Consider the following 12,297-nt stretch of genomic DNA (forward strand, 5'->3'; position numbering starts at 1 on the left):
ATATATTCTAGGGCTGAATTTTCATTCATTGGAAAGAGAAAAATACAGTTAATCCTTCAGATAATTTAAGATTTTTTATTCTTTGATAAAACTAATTCATTATTTTTCCAGAGACAAGTTATATAAGTAAATGTTCCACAGAGAAATTTAGGTGAATTTTAAATCCATCTGACTAAGGTCTAGACTTTTAGGGTTAATACTTGAGAGTCATAGGAGCAATAGAAAACATAATCATACTGATAATGGCAAAAGCTAGTCTTGAAAATATTTCATCACTGTCTTGTATAAGGGAGACTACAGGTCAAAGGAGCCTAGAAGCAATTCTGCAATATGAGAATCAATTTAGCATTCACAGTGTAGAAGAGCTTAGTAATGAACACACTTTATGGTTGGAGATGTTCTGAGAATTTACTAACAGATTGTTGTCTCAATAAAATGCATGTACACATGACCTGTGAGAAGTATGAGATAATAAGACATAAACTGAAACTTAAAATTGTAACTGGCTTTAAGGTGGGTAACTACAGGTTGTAGAAGAAATTTAAGTAAAAGAAAAAAACTTAAAAAAAATGGATTACAGAATTTTGAAAGGTATTAGATTTAGGAATGAGCACAATTGACAGTTTTAGAAATGAAGTCAGTAATTACAAAGACAAACCTGAAAATTTCTCTCAAATATCAGCCTACGCAACAAGACAACTGAATCTTGTGGGAGATGGATGTGGAGGCCTTTATATGCAGAACAGTGAGCAGAGATCCAAGATGCAGATCAGGTGTATGTAGGAGAGAGAAATTAAAACAAGTGAAGAGCAATAACCAGTACATAAAAGAAGAAAATTCTTCTGGAATAAAGGAAATGTCAAACTGAAAGTTGAAAGGAGCACTTGGCCAAAAAAAAAAAAAAAAAAATCAAATTTTTAACACTAAAGGCAAATCGAAAACAGGAACATTGGGTACAAGAGAAAGTATACTTGCTCACATGCCCCAACCATAGGGAAGGACAGAACAAGGAGGACGAACATGGCTCTCTTGTTCTTTTTCTATAGGTTGTTCTCTGCCTACCTTGGCTTCATTCCCTCAGGCTTTCTTCGTGAGGCAGGGTCTGATGATCAGTTGTTACAGGACTATAGTAATTCCCCTGGTCAGTCAAAACTCCATCCCAAAAGTGTTTTTAAAAAAATGATTAGCTTGGAACCAGGTGCATATTTACCTTCCAATCAAACATTGTAGACTGGGGGGTAGGATGTCTAAAAGAAGGTGTCTCTCATTTCAGACCACTTGTCAGAAGTGGGTAGGGCCTCATTTTCCTCTTAGCTTTACTTCACACACACACACACAAACACACACACACACACACACACACACACACACACACACACACACACAGAAGAACAGATAAAGCAATAGCAGAATTTTATCTTTCAGTGTAAGATGAAGAGAAAACTGATCCAGCAAAGCCAAATTTCTCTTTAGATTGAAAGCAGAAAGGGAAATTGTAAGAAAAACCATACAGTATTAATCTTGGCCCATTAGCATTAAGATTGGTTAAGAAAGAACACAAGAAAGACAAAAAATAAAAATCAAAAGATATCTTATGTTCTTGTGTTGGTAGAATTAACATTGTTATTACCCAAAGTTATCTATATAATATTCTAATAGAATTATTCACTGAAATGGAAAAAAAATCCTAACATTCATATTCACATTGACATAAAAAACAGACACATAGATTAATGGAACAGAATAAAGAGTCCAGAAATATACCCATACATACGCAGTTAACTAACCTTTGACAAGGACACCAAGAACACACAATGGAAAATCGTAGTCTATTCAAAAAATGGTACTGGGAAAACTCGATATCTACATGCAGAATGGAACTGGACCTCTATCTTACAGTGCTCACAAAAAACAACTAGAAATGGAATAAAAATTTAAATGTAATATCAGAAATGGTAGAATTATTAGAAGAAAACATAGGAAAAAATGTCCTTGATATTAGTCTTGGCAATGAGTTTTTGGGTATGACATCAAAAGTACTGGCAACAAAAGCAAAAGTAAACAAATGGGACCACCTCAAACTAAAAATCTTCTGCACAGCAAAGGAAATCATCAGTCAGTCATCAAGAAAATGAAAGGCAACCTAATGAACTAGAGAAAATATTTGAAAACCATATATCTGACAATAATTTAGTATCTAAAATATATAAAGAACTCATATAGTCAATAACAGAGAAATAAAAAATCCGATTTTAAAGGACAAAGGACCTGAATAGGCATTTTTCCACAGATGGCATTCAAATGGCAAACAAGTACATGTAAAGGTGATCTACATCACTAATCATCAGGGAAATGCAAATCAAAATCACAATGAGATATTACCTCACACCTGTTAGAATAGCTATTACCAAAAAGACAAGAGTTAACAAACGTTGACAGAATGTTGAGAAAGGGAACCCTGTGCATTGCTGGTGGGAATGTAAATTGAGACAGCCATTATGAAAAACATTATGGACATTCCTCAAAAAATTAAAAACAGTACTACCATATGTTCCAACAATCCTATTTCTGAATACATACATGAAGGAAACAAAATCAGTATCTTGAAAAGATACCTGCACTCTCGTCTTCATTGTAACATTATTCTCAAGAAGCAAGATATGGAAAGAACCTAAGTGTCTGTTGACAGATGAATGAATATAGAAAATGTGAGATTGAACTTTCTCTTTATATCTATCTATCTATCATCTATCTATCTATGTATCTATCTATCTCTCTATAATGGAATATTATTCAGCCTTTAAAAGAAGGGAATCTTGCCCTTTGCAACAACATGAATGAAACTGGTTGGCACTATGTTAAGTGAAATAAGCCAGACAAAGACAAATACTGTATAGTATCACTGATATGTGAAATACAAAAAAACCCAAAATAGATTAATTAATAAACACTTGAACATCTAGAAACAAGGAGTAAAATGGTGGTAGCTAGGGGTTAAGGGGTGGGGAGATGTTGATCAAAGGGTGCAAACTTTCAGTTATAAAATGAATAAATTCTGAGGATCTAATATACAACATCATGACTATAATTAATAATATTGTATTGTATACTTGATATTTGCTAAGAGAGTAGATCTTACATATTCTCACTATAAAAAATGGTAACTGTGTGAATGACAGATATGCTAATTAATGTGATTGTGGTAAATATTTCACAAGGTGTACATATATTAAATCATCATATTATATACTTTAAATATATGCAGTTTTATTTGTCAATTTTACTTCAATAAAGTTACAGGAAAAAGAACACAAGTAGAATTCAGAAAATGCAGCATGAACAAAGATATGGAGGAAACATTGAAGAATAAAGTAAATAATCCAAACTTTCCCACTGTTGAGAAACCTTAGTATATATAGCTACAAATGTATGTAAAAATAGAAGATATGAGTATCAGATTGGGTGCTCAAAATGTATTCATTAAATAAAGGAAAATAAAGAATAATGATGGATAATATTGCAACAAATTTGAAATTTAAATCCCAGAGATTTAAATTAGCATAACCTTTATTTTCCTTGCATATTTCTCCAAAATTAATGCTTAAAAGGTTCAGCCACAATTTAAAAGAAAGAAAATGGAGCAATGAGATTGAAAACAAGAGAAGTAGACTTGAGTAAAAAATTAAAAAGGTTTATTTGGAAATTTGTGATTAGATGTCTAGAAGAGTGCGAAGTAGAGTGCATGGCTCAGAATTTAAAGTATAAATAATATACTTAGGAATCATAGTCGATCACATAGTTGGGAATCATTGAATAGATATCATTTAAGGCCTGTAAGTTTCATTTATTAAGCAAAACTTTGCTTAGTTAGTTCTCACCACTGAGTGTAGAGAGAAGCTTACTTTGCAAAAATCGAGTGTCCTTAGGGACTTTCCTGGCAGTCCTGTGGTTAAGATTTCACGTTCCCAATGCAGAGTACATGGGTTTGATCCCTGGTCAGGGATCTAAGATCCCCCATGCCACACAGCGTGGCCAAAACAAAACAAAACAAAAAACTGACTGTCTTTAAATATCTCCCAAAATGTAAATAAAAATAAACTCTAAATTGCCCAAGAGCTTGGTTAGTGTTTTACTCATTTTTGAATGTTCCATGCCTAGGGCAGCACCAGGTCAAAACAGATAAACAAAAGAAGCAGATACTAACTAAACATTGAATAGTAATCAAATGTCTGAAATATACATGGTACTCATTTATATGTATTTTTCTGATGCCATTATTATAAGGATATTATACATTAAATTACCACCAGACTACTGTGATCTTTTAAAAGCCTTTTTCTTTTTTGATTGAGCTAAGCATTACTATATGAATGAAACTTAGATTTAAAAATACCAGCGACATTACCAAAACTAATCTTACTACACTGACTTTAATTCTAAACATTACCTCTTTGCCTTAGAGAAAAGGTATCAGTAGCTTCAATTAGATTACAAGTTCAAATAGGAAAAACGTATATATTTTTACAATTACCTGCTTAATTCATAATAAGATTCTCCAGATTAAAAATATATCATAAAAACTATATCATAAAGTATTTATATCATCCTGATGAGGATTGCATAATTTTATTGATTTTGCTAATTTTGTTAAATATGAGATGCCAAAAATGGGAACCATATCTTCATATGTCATCACTGAGTGAGCTGAAAATGTTTAATCCCTGACAAAATATTCACATTTTCTTCAGTTCAGTGGGATCAATAATGATTTATCATCTTTAGTCCACTGGAGAAAATATACAAATGTCAAACTGCAAGCTTATCAGCTTCATTCACATTTAAATTTCCTTTAAAACAGAGATGTGGGGATGCTTATTGCAAATGGAAAAAAGATTGGATTGCAGCCTGGTTCTCAGGATGATTGAATCTTTTCTGGATGAAGCAGTTTTTTTTTTGTTTTTACATCTTTAGTGGAGTATAATTGCTTTATAATGATATGTTACTTTCTTCTGTATAACAAAGTGAATTAGCTATATGTATACATATATCTGCATATCTCCCTCCCACCCTCCTTATCACACCCTAGGTAGTCACAAAGCACCAAGCTGATCTCCCTGTGCTATGTGGATGCTTCCCAGTAGCTATCTATTTTACATTTGGTAGTGTATATATGTCAAAGCTACTCTCCCACTTTATCTCAATTTCCCCTTCCCCCACCATGTCCTCGAGTCCATTCTCTATGTCTGCGTCTTTATTCCTGTCCTGCCCCTAGGTTCTTCAGAACCTTTTTTTAAAAAAAAATATTTAATATATATGTGTTAGCATATGGTATTTGTTTTTCTCTTTCTGACTAACTTCACTCTGTATGACAGATTTTAGGTCCACCCACCTCACTACAAATAACTCAATTTCGTTTCTTTATATGGCTGAGTAATATTCCATTATATATATATATATGTGCCACATCTTCTTTATCCATTCATCTGTTGATGGACACTTAGGTTGCTTCCATGTTCTGGCTATTGTAAATAGTGCTGCAATGAATATTTTGGTAAATGACTCTTTATGAATTGTGGTTTTCTCAGGGTAAATGCCCAGTAGTGGGATTGCTACATCATATAGTAGTTGTATTTTTAGTTTTTTTTGAAGGAACTCCATACTGTTCTCCATAGTGGCTGTAACAATTTACATTCCCACCAACAGTGCAAGAGGGTTCCCTTTTCTCCCCACCCTCTCCAATATTTACTTTTTGTAGATTTTTTGATGATGGCCATTCTGACTGTTGTGAGGTGGTATCTCATTGTAGTTTTGATTTGCATTTCTCTAATGATTAGTGATGCTGAGCATTCTTTCATGTGTTTATTGGAAACCTGTATATCTTTTTTGGAGAAATATCTATTTAGATCTTCTGCCATTTTTGGATTGGGTTGTTTCTTTTTTTGATATTGAGCTGTATGAGCTGCTTGTATATTTTGGAGATTAATCTTTTGTCAGTTGCTTCATTTGCAAATATTTTCTCCCATTCTGAGGGTTGTCTTTTTATCTTGTTTATGGTTTCCCTTGCTGTGCAAAAGCTTTTAAGTTTCATTGGGTCCCATTTGTTTAGTTTTGTTTTTATTTCCATTTCTCTAGGAGGTGGGTCAAAACGGATATTGCTGTGATTTATGTGATAGTGTTCTGCCTATGTTTTCCTCTAAGATTTTAATAGTGTCTGGCCTTACATTTAGGTCTTTAATCCATTTTGAGTTTATTTTCGTGTATGGTGTTAGGGAGTGCTCTAATTTCATTCTTTTACATATAGCTGTCCAGTTTTCCCAGCACCACTTATTGAAGAGGCTGTCTTTTCTCCATTGTATATTCTTGCCTCCTTTATCAAAAATAAGGTGGCTATATGTGCATGGGTTTATCTCTGGGCTTTCTATCCTGTTCCATTGTTCTATATTTCTGTTTTTGTGCCAGTACCGTACTGTCTTGCTTACTGTAGCTTTTAGTATAGTCTGAAGTCAGGGAGCCTGATTCCTCCAGCTCCGTTTTTCTTTCTCAAGATTGCTTTGGCTATTTGCAGTCTTTTGTGTTTCCATACAAATTGTGAAATTTCTTTATCTACTTCTGTGAAAAATGCCATTGGTAGTTAGATAGAGATTGTACTGAATCTGTAGATTGCTTTGGGTGGTATAGTCATTTTCACAATGTTGATTCTTCCAATGCAGGAACATGGTATACCTCTCCATCTGTTTGTATCCTCTTTAATTCCTTTCATCATTGTCTTATAGTTTTCTGCATGCAGGTCTTTTGCCTCCTTTAGTAGGCTTATTCCTAGGTGTATTATTCTTTTTGTTGCAATGGTAAATGGGAGTGTTTCCTTAATTTTTCTTTCATATTTTTCATCATTAGTATATAGGAATGCAAGAGATTCCTGTGCATTTATTTTGTGTCCCGCTATTTACCAAATTCATTGATTAACTCTAATAGTTTCTTGGTAACATCTTTAGGATTCTCTACATATAGTGCCATGTCATCTGCAGCAGTGACAGTTTTACTTCTTTTCTGATTTGATTTCATTTATCTCTTCTGAATGCCATGGCTAAAACTTCCAAAACTATGGTGAATAATAGTGGTGAGAGTGGGCACCTTTGTCTTTTTCCTGATCTTAGAGGAAATGGTTTCAGGTTTTCACCATTGAGAATGATGTTGACTGTGGGTTTGTCAAATACATCCTTTATGATGATGAGGTAGGTTCTCTCTATGCCTGCTTTCTGGAGAGTTTTATCATAAATGGGTGTTGAATTTTGCCAAAAGCTTAGGATGGAATGTCCTATGAATATCAATTAAGTCCATGTGGGCTAATGTGTCATTTATAGCTTGTGTTTCCTTATTTATTTTCACTTTAGATATCTGTCTATTGGTGAAAGTGGGGTGTTAAAGTCCCCTACTATTATTGTGTTACTCAATTTCCATTTTTATGGCTATTAGCATTTGCCTTATGTTTTGAGGTGCTCCCATGTTGGATGCATAAACATTTACAATTGTCATATCTTCTTGGATTGATCCCTTGATCATTATGTTGTGTCCTTCTTTGGCTCTTGTAATAGTCTTTAAAGTCTATTTTGTCTGATATGAGAATTGCTACTCAAGCTTTCTTTTGATTTCCATTTGCATAGAGTATCTTTTTCCATCCCCTCACTTTCAGTCTGTATGTGTCCCTAGGTCTGAAGTGGGTCTTTCGTAGACAGCATATATATGCGTCTTATTATGTATCCATTAAGCCAGTCTATGTCTTTTGGTTGGAGCATTTAATCTGTTTACATTTAAGGTAATTATTGATATGTATGTTCCTATTACCATTTTCTTAATTGTTTTGGGTTCATTATTGTAGGTCTTTTCCTTCTCTTGTGTTTCCTGCCTAGAGAAGTTCCTTTAGCATTTTGTTAAAAGCTGGTTTGGTGGTACTGAATGCTCTTCAATTTTGCTTGTCTGTAAAAGTTCTAATTTCTCTGTCGAAACTGAATGAGATCCTTGCTGGACAGACTAATCTTGGTTGCAGTTTTTTCCTTTTCATCACTTTAAATATGTCCTGCCACTCCCTTCTGGCTTGCAGAGTTTCTGCTGAAAGATCAGCTGTTAACCTTATGGGTATTCCCTTGTATATTATTTGTTGCATTTCCCTTGCTGCTTTTAATATTTTTTCCTTGTATTTAATTTTTGATAGTTTGATTAATATGTGCCTTGGCAAGTTTCTTCTTGGATTTATCCTGTATGGGAGTTTCTGTGCTTCCTGGAGTTGATTGACTATTGTCTTTCCCATGTTAGGGAAGTTTATGACCATAATCTCTTCAAATATTTTCTCTGAGCCTTTCATTTTCTCTTCTTCTTCTGGGACCCCTATAATTCGAATGTTGGTGTATTTAATGTTGTCCCAGAAGTCTCTGAGACTGTCCTCAATTCTTTTCATTCTTTTTTCTTTCTTCTGCTCTGCAGCAGTTATTTCCATTATTCTAGCTTTCAGATCACATATCTGTTCTTCTGCCTCAGTTATTCTGCTATTGATTCCTTCTAGAGTATTTTTAGTTTTATTTATTGCATTGTTCATTATGTTTGTTTGTACTTTAGTTCCTCTAGGTTCTTGTTAAATTTTTCTTGTATTTTCTCCATTCTGTTTCCAAGATTTTGGAAAATCTTTACTATCATTACTCTGAATTCTTTTTCAGGTAGACTGTCTATTTCCTCTTCATTTGCTTGGTCAGGTGAGATTTTCACTTGCTCCTTCATCTCCTGCATATTTCTCTGTCTTCTCATTTTGTTTAACTTACTGTGTTTGGGGCCTCCTTTTCTCAGGCTGCAGGTTCGTAGTTCCTCTTATTTTTGGTGTCTGCCCCCAGTGGGTGATGTTGGTTTAGTGGCTTGTGTAGGCTTCCTGGTGGAGGGGACTGGTGACTGTGTTCTGGTGGGTGGAGTTGGATTTTGTCCTTCTGGTGAGCAGGGCCTTATCCAGTGGTGTGTTTTTGGTGTCTTTGAACTTACTATGGCTTTAGGCAGCTTCTCTGTTAATTGTTGGGTTGGTGTACCTGTCTTGCTAGTTGTTTGGCATGGGTGTGCAGCACTGAAGTTTGCAGGCTGTTGGGTGGGCCTGTGTTTTAGTGTTGAGATGGAGGTCTTTGGGACAGCTTTTGCCAATGAATATTACATGGGGCCGGGAGGTCTGTGGTTGTCCAATGTCCTCTATTCAGCTCTCCCACCTCGGAAGTTTAGGCCCGACACCTGGCTGTAGCACCAAGACCCTGCCAGCCCAATGGTACTGAAGGAAAAAAAGAAAACAAACAGACAGAACCCAATACAAATGGTAAAAGCAAAACTAAACAAACAAAACCACACAAAGAAACACACACACACAGACACACACACACACACACTCACAAAAAGAGAAAAAAATACTCCCTCTTGCGAGAATACCAGAATCACAACTTACTGCTGAACAGTCATCAACAGGAAGACACTGCAACTTACAAAAAAAAATTATGCTACATCCAAAGACAAAGAAGAAGTTGCAATGAGACTGTAGAAGGGGTTCAATCACAAAATCATATCCCATAACCACTGGGTGGGCAAATCACACACTGGAGAACAATTATACCAGCCCAGTCCACCCACTGGAGTGAAGCTTCTTAGCCTCACATCAGGCTTCCTAACCTGGGGGTCTGGCAACAGGTGGAGGAATTCCCAGAGGATCAGACTTTGAAGTCTAGTGGGATTTGACTGCGGGACTTTCCCGCAGTCAACAGGACTGCGGGAAAGAGAGACTCCACTCTTGGAGGGCACACACAAAGTAGTGTGCATGTCAAAACCCAGAAGGAAGGAGCAGTGACCACATAGGAGACTGAACCAGACCTACCTGCTAGTGTTGGAGGGTCTCCTGTAGAGGCAGGGGTTAGTTGTGGCTCACCGTGAGGACAGAGACACTGTAAGTAGAAGTTCTGGAAGGTACTCCTTGGCATGTGTGCTCCTGGAGTCCACCATTAGCCCCACCAAAGGGCCTGTAGCCTCCAGTGTTGGGTCACTTCAGGCAAACAACCAACACGGCATGAAATAAGCCTCATCCTTCAGCAGACCAGTAGATTAAAGTTTTACTGAGCTCTGCCCACCAGAACAACACCCAGCCCTACCCACCAGCATTCCCTCCTGTCAGGAGGCTAACACAAGCCTCTTAGATAGACTCATCCACCAGAGGGCAGACAGCAGAAGGAAGAAGAACTACAGTCCTGCAGCCTGTGGAATGAAAACCACATTCACAGAAAGATAGACAAAAGGAAATATTAGAGAAATATATACCAGATGAAGGAACAAGATATAAAACCAGAAAGTCAATTAAATGAAGTGGAGATAGGCAACCTTCCAAAAAAAGAATCCAGAATAATGATAGTGAAGATGATCCAGGGCTTAGGAAAACGAATGGAGGCAAAGATAGAGAAGATGCAATAAATGTTTAACAAAGATCTAGAAGAATTAAAGAACAAACAAATGGAGATGAACAATATAATAACTGAAATGAAAAATATACTAGAAGGAATCAATAGCAGAGTAACTGAGGCAGAAGAACAGATAAGTGACCTGGAAGACAGAATGGTGGAATTCACTGCTGTGGAACAGAATAAAGAGAAAAGAATGAAAAGAAATTAACCCAGCCTAAGAGACCTCTGGGAAAACATTAAACACACCAACATTTGAATTATAGGGGTCCCAGAAGAAGAAGAGAAAAAGAAAGAGACTGAGAAAATATTTGAAGAGATTATAGTTGAAAAGTTCCCTAATATGGGAAAGCAAATAGTCAATCAACTCCAGGAAGTGCAGAGTCTCGTACAGGATAAATCCAAGGAGAAACATGCCAAGACACATATTAATCAAGCTATCGAAAATCACATACAAAGAAAAAATATTAAAAGCAGCAAGGGAAAAGCAACAAATAACATACAAGGGAATCCCCATAAGGTTAACAGCAGATCTTTCAGTAGAAACTCTGAAAACCAGAAGGGTGTGGCTGGACATATTTAAAGTGATGAAAGGGAAAAAGCTACAACCAAAATTACCCAGCAAAGATCTCATTCAGATTTGACGGAGAAAATAAAACCTTGTAGACAAACAAAAGCTAAGAGAATTCAGCACTACCAAACCAGCTTTACAAAAAATACTGAAGGAACTTCTCTAGGCAGAAAACAAAAGAGAAGGAAAAGACCTAGAATTACAAATCCAAAACAATTAAGAAAATGGTAATAGGTACATACATATTGATAATTACCTTAAATGTGAATGGATTAAATGCTCCAACCAAAAGAAACAGGCTCCTGCATGGTTACAAAAACAAGACCCATGTACATGTTGTTTACAAGAGAGTCACTTCAGGCCTAAGGACACATAAAGACTTGAAATTAGGGGATGGAAAAAGATATTTCATGCTAATTTAAATCAAAACAAAGCTGGAGTAATAATACTCATATCTGATAAAATAGATTTAAAATAAAAATGTTATAAGAAAGAAGGAAGGACACTACATAATGATTAAATGATCAATCCAAGAAGAAGATATAACAATTAAAATTATATATGCACCCAACATAGGAGCACCACACTACATAAGACAAATGCTAACAGCTATAAAAGAGGAAATTGACAATAACACAATAATAGTAGTGGAATTTAACACCTCATTTGCACCAATGGACAGATCATCCAGACAGAAAATTAATAAGGAAACAGTTTTAAACGACACAATAGACCAGATAGATTTAATTGATATTTATAGGATATTCCATCCAAGAACAGCAGATTACACTTTCTTCTCAAGTCCACACAGAACATTCTCCAGGATAGATAATATGTTGGGACACAAATCAAGCCTCAGAAAATTTAAGAAAATTGAAATCATATCAAGCATCTTTTCCAACCACAACACTTTGAGATTAGAAATAAATTACAAGGAAAAAAATCATAAAAAAACAAAAACACATGGAGGCTAAGCAATATGGTACTAAATAACCAAAGATCACTAAAGATATCAAAGAGAAAATCAAAAACTGCCCAGAAACAAATGACAAGGAAACACAACCATCCAAAACCTATGGGATGCAGCAAAACAGTTCTAAGAGGGAAGTTTATAGCAATAAAATCCTAACTCAAGAAACAAGAAAAATCTCAAATAAACAATCTAACCTTATACCTAAAGGAACTTGAGGAAGAAAAACAAACAAAATCTAAAGTTAGTAGAAGGAAAGGAGTCATAAAGATCAGAGCAGAAATAAATGAAAT

Source organism: Phocoena phocoena, chromosome 1 (assembly GCF_963924675.1).
Source record: "Phocoena phocoena chromosome 1, mPhoPho1.1, whole genome shotgun sequence".
In the NCBI taxonomy this organism is placed as follows: Eukaryota; Metazoa; Chordata; class Mammalia; order Artiodactyla; family Phocoenidae; genus Phocoena; species Phocoena phocoena.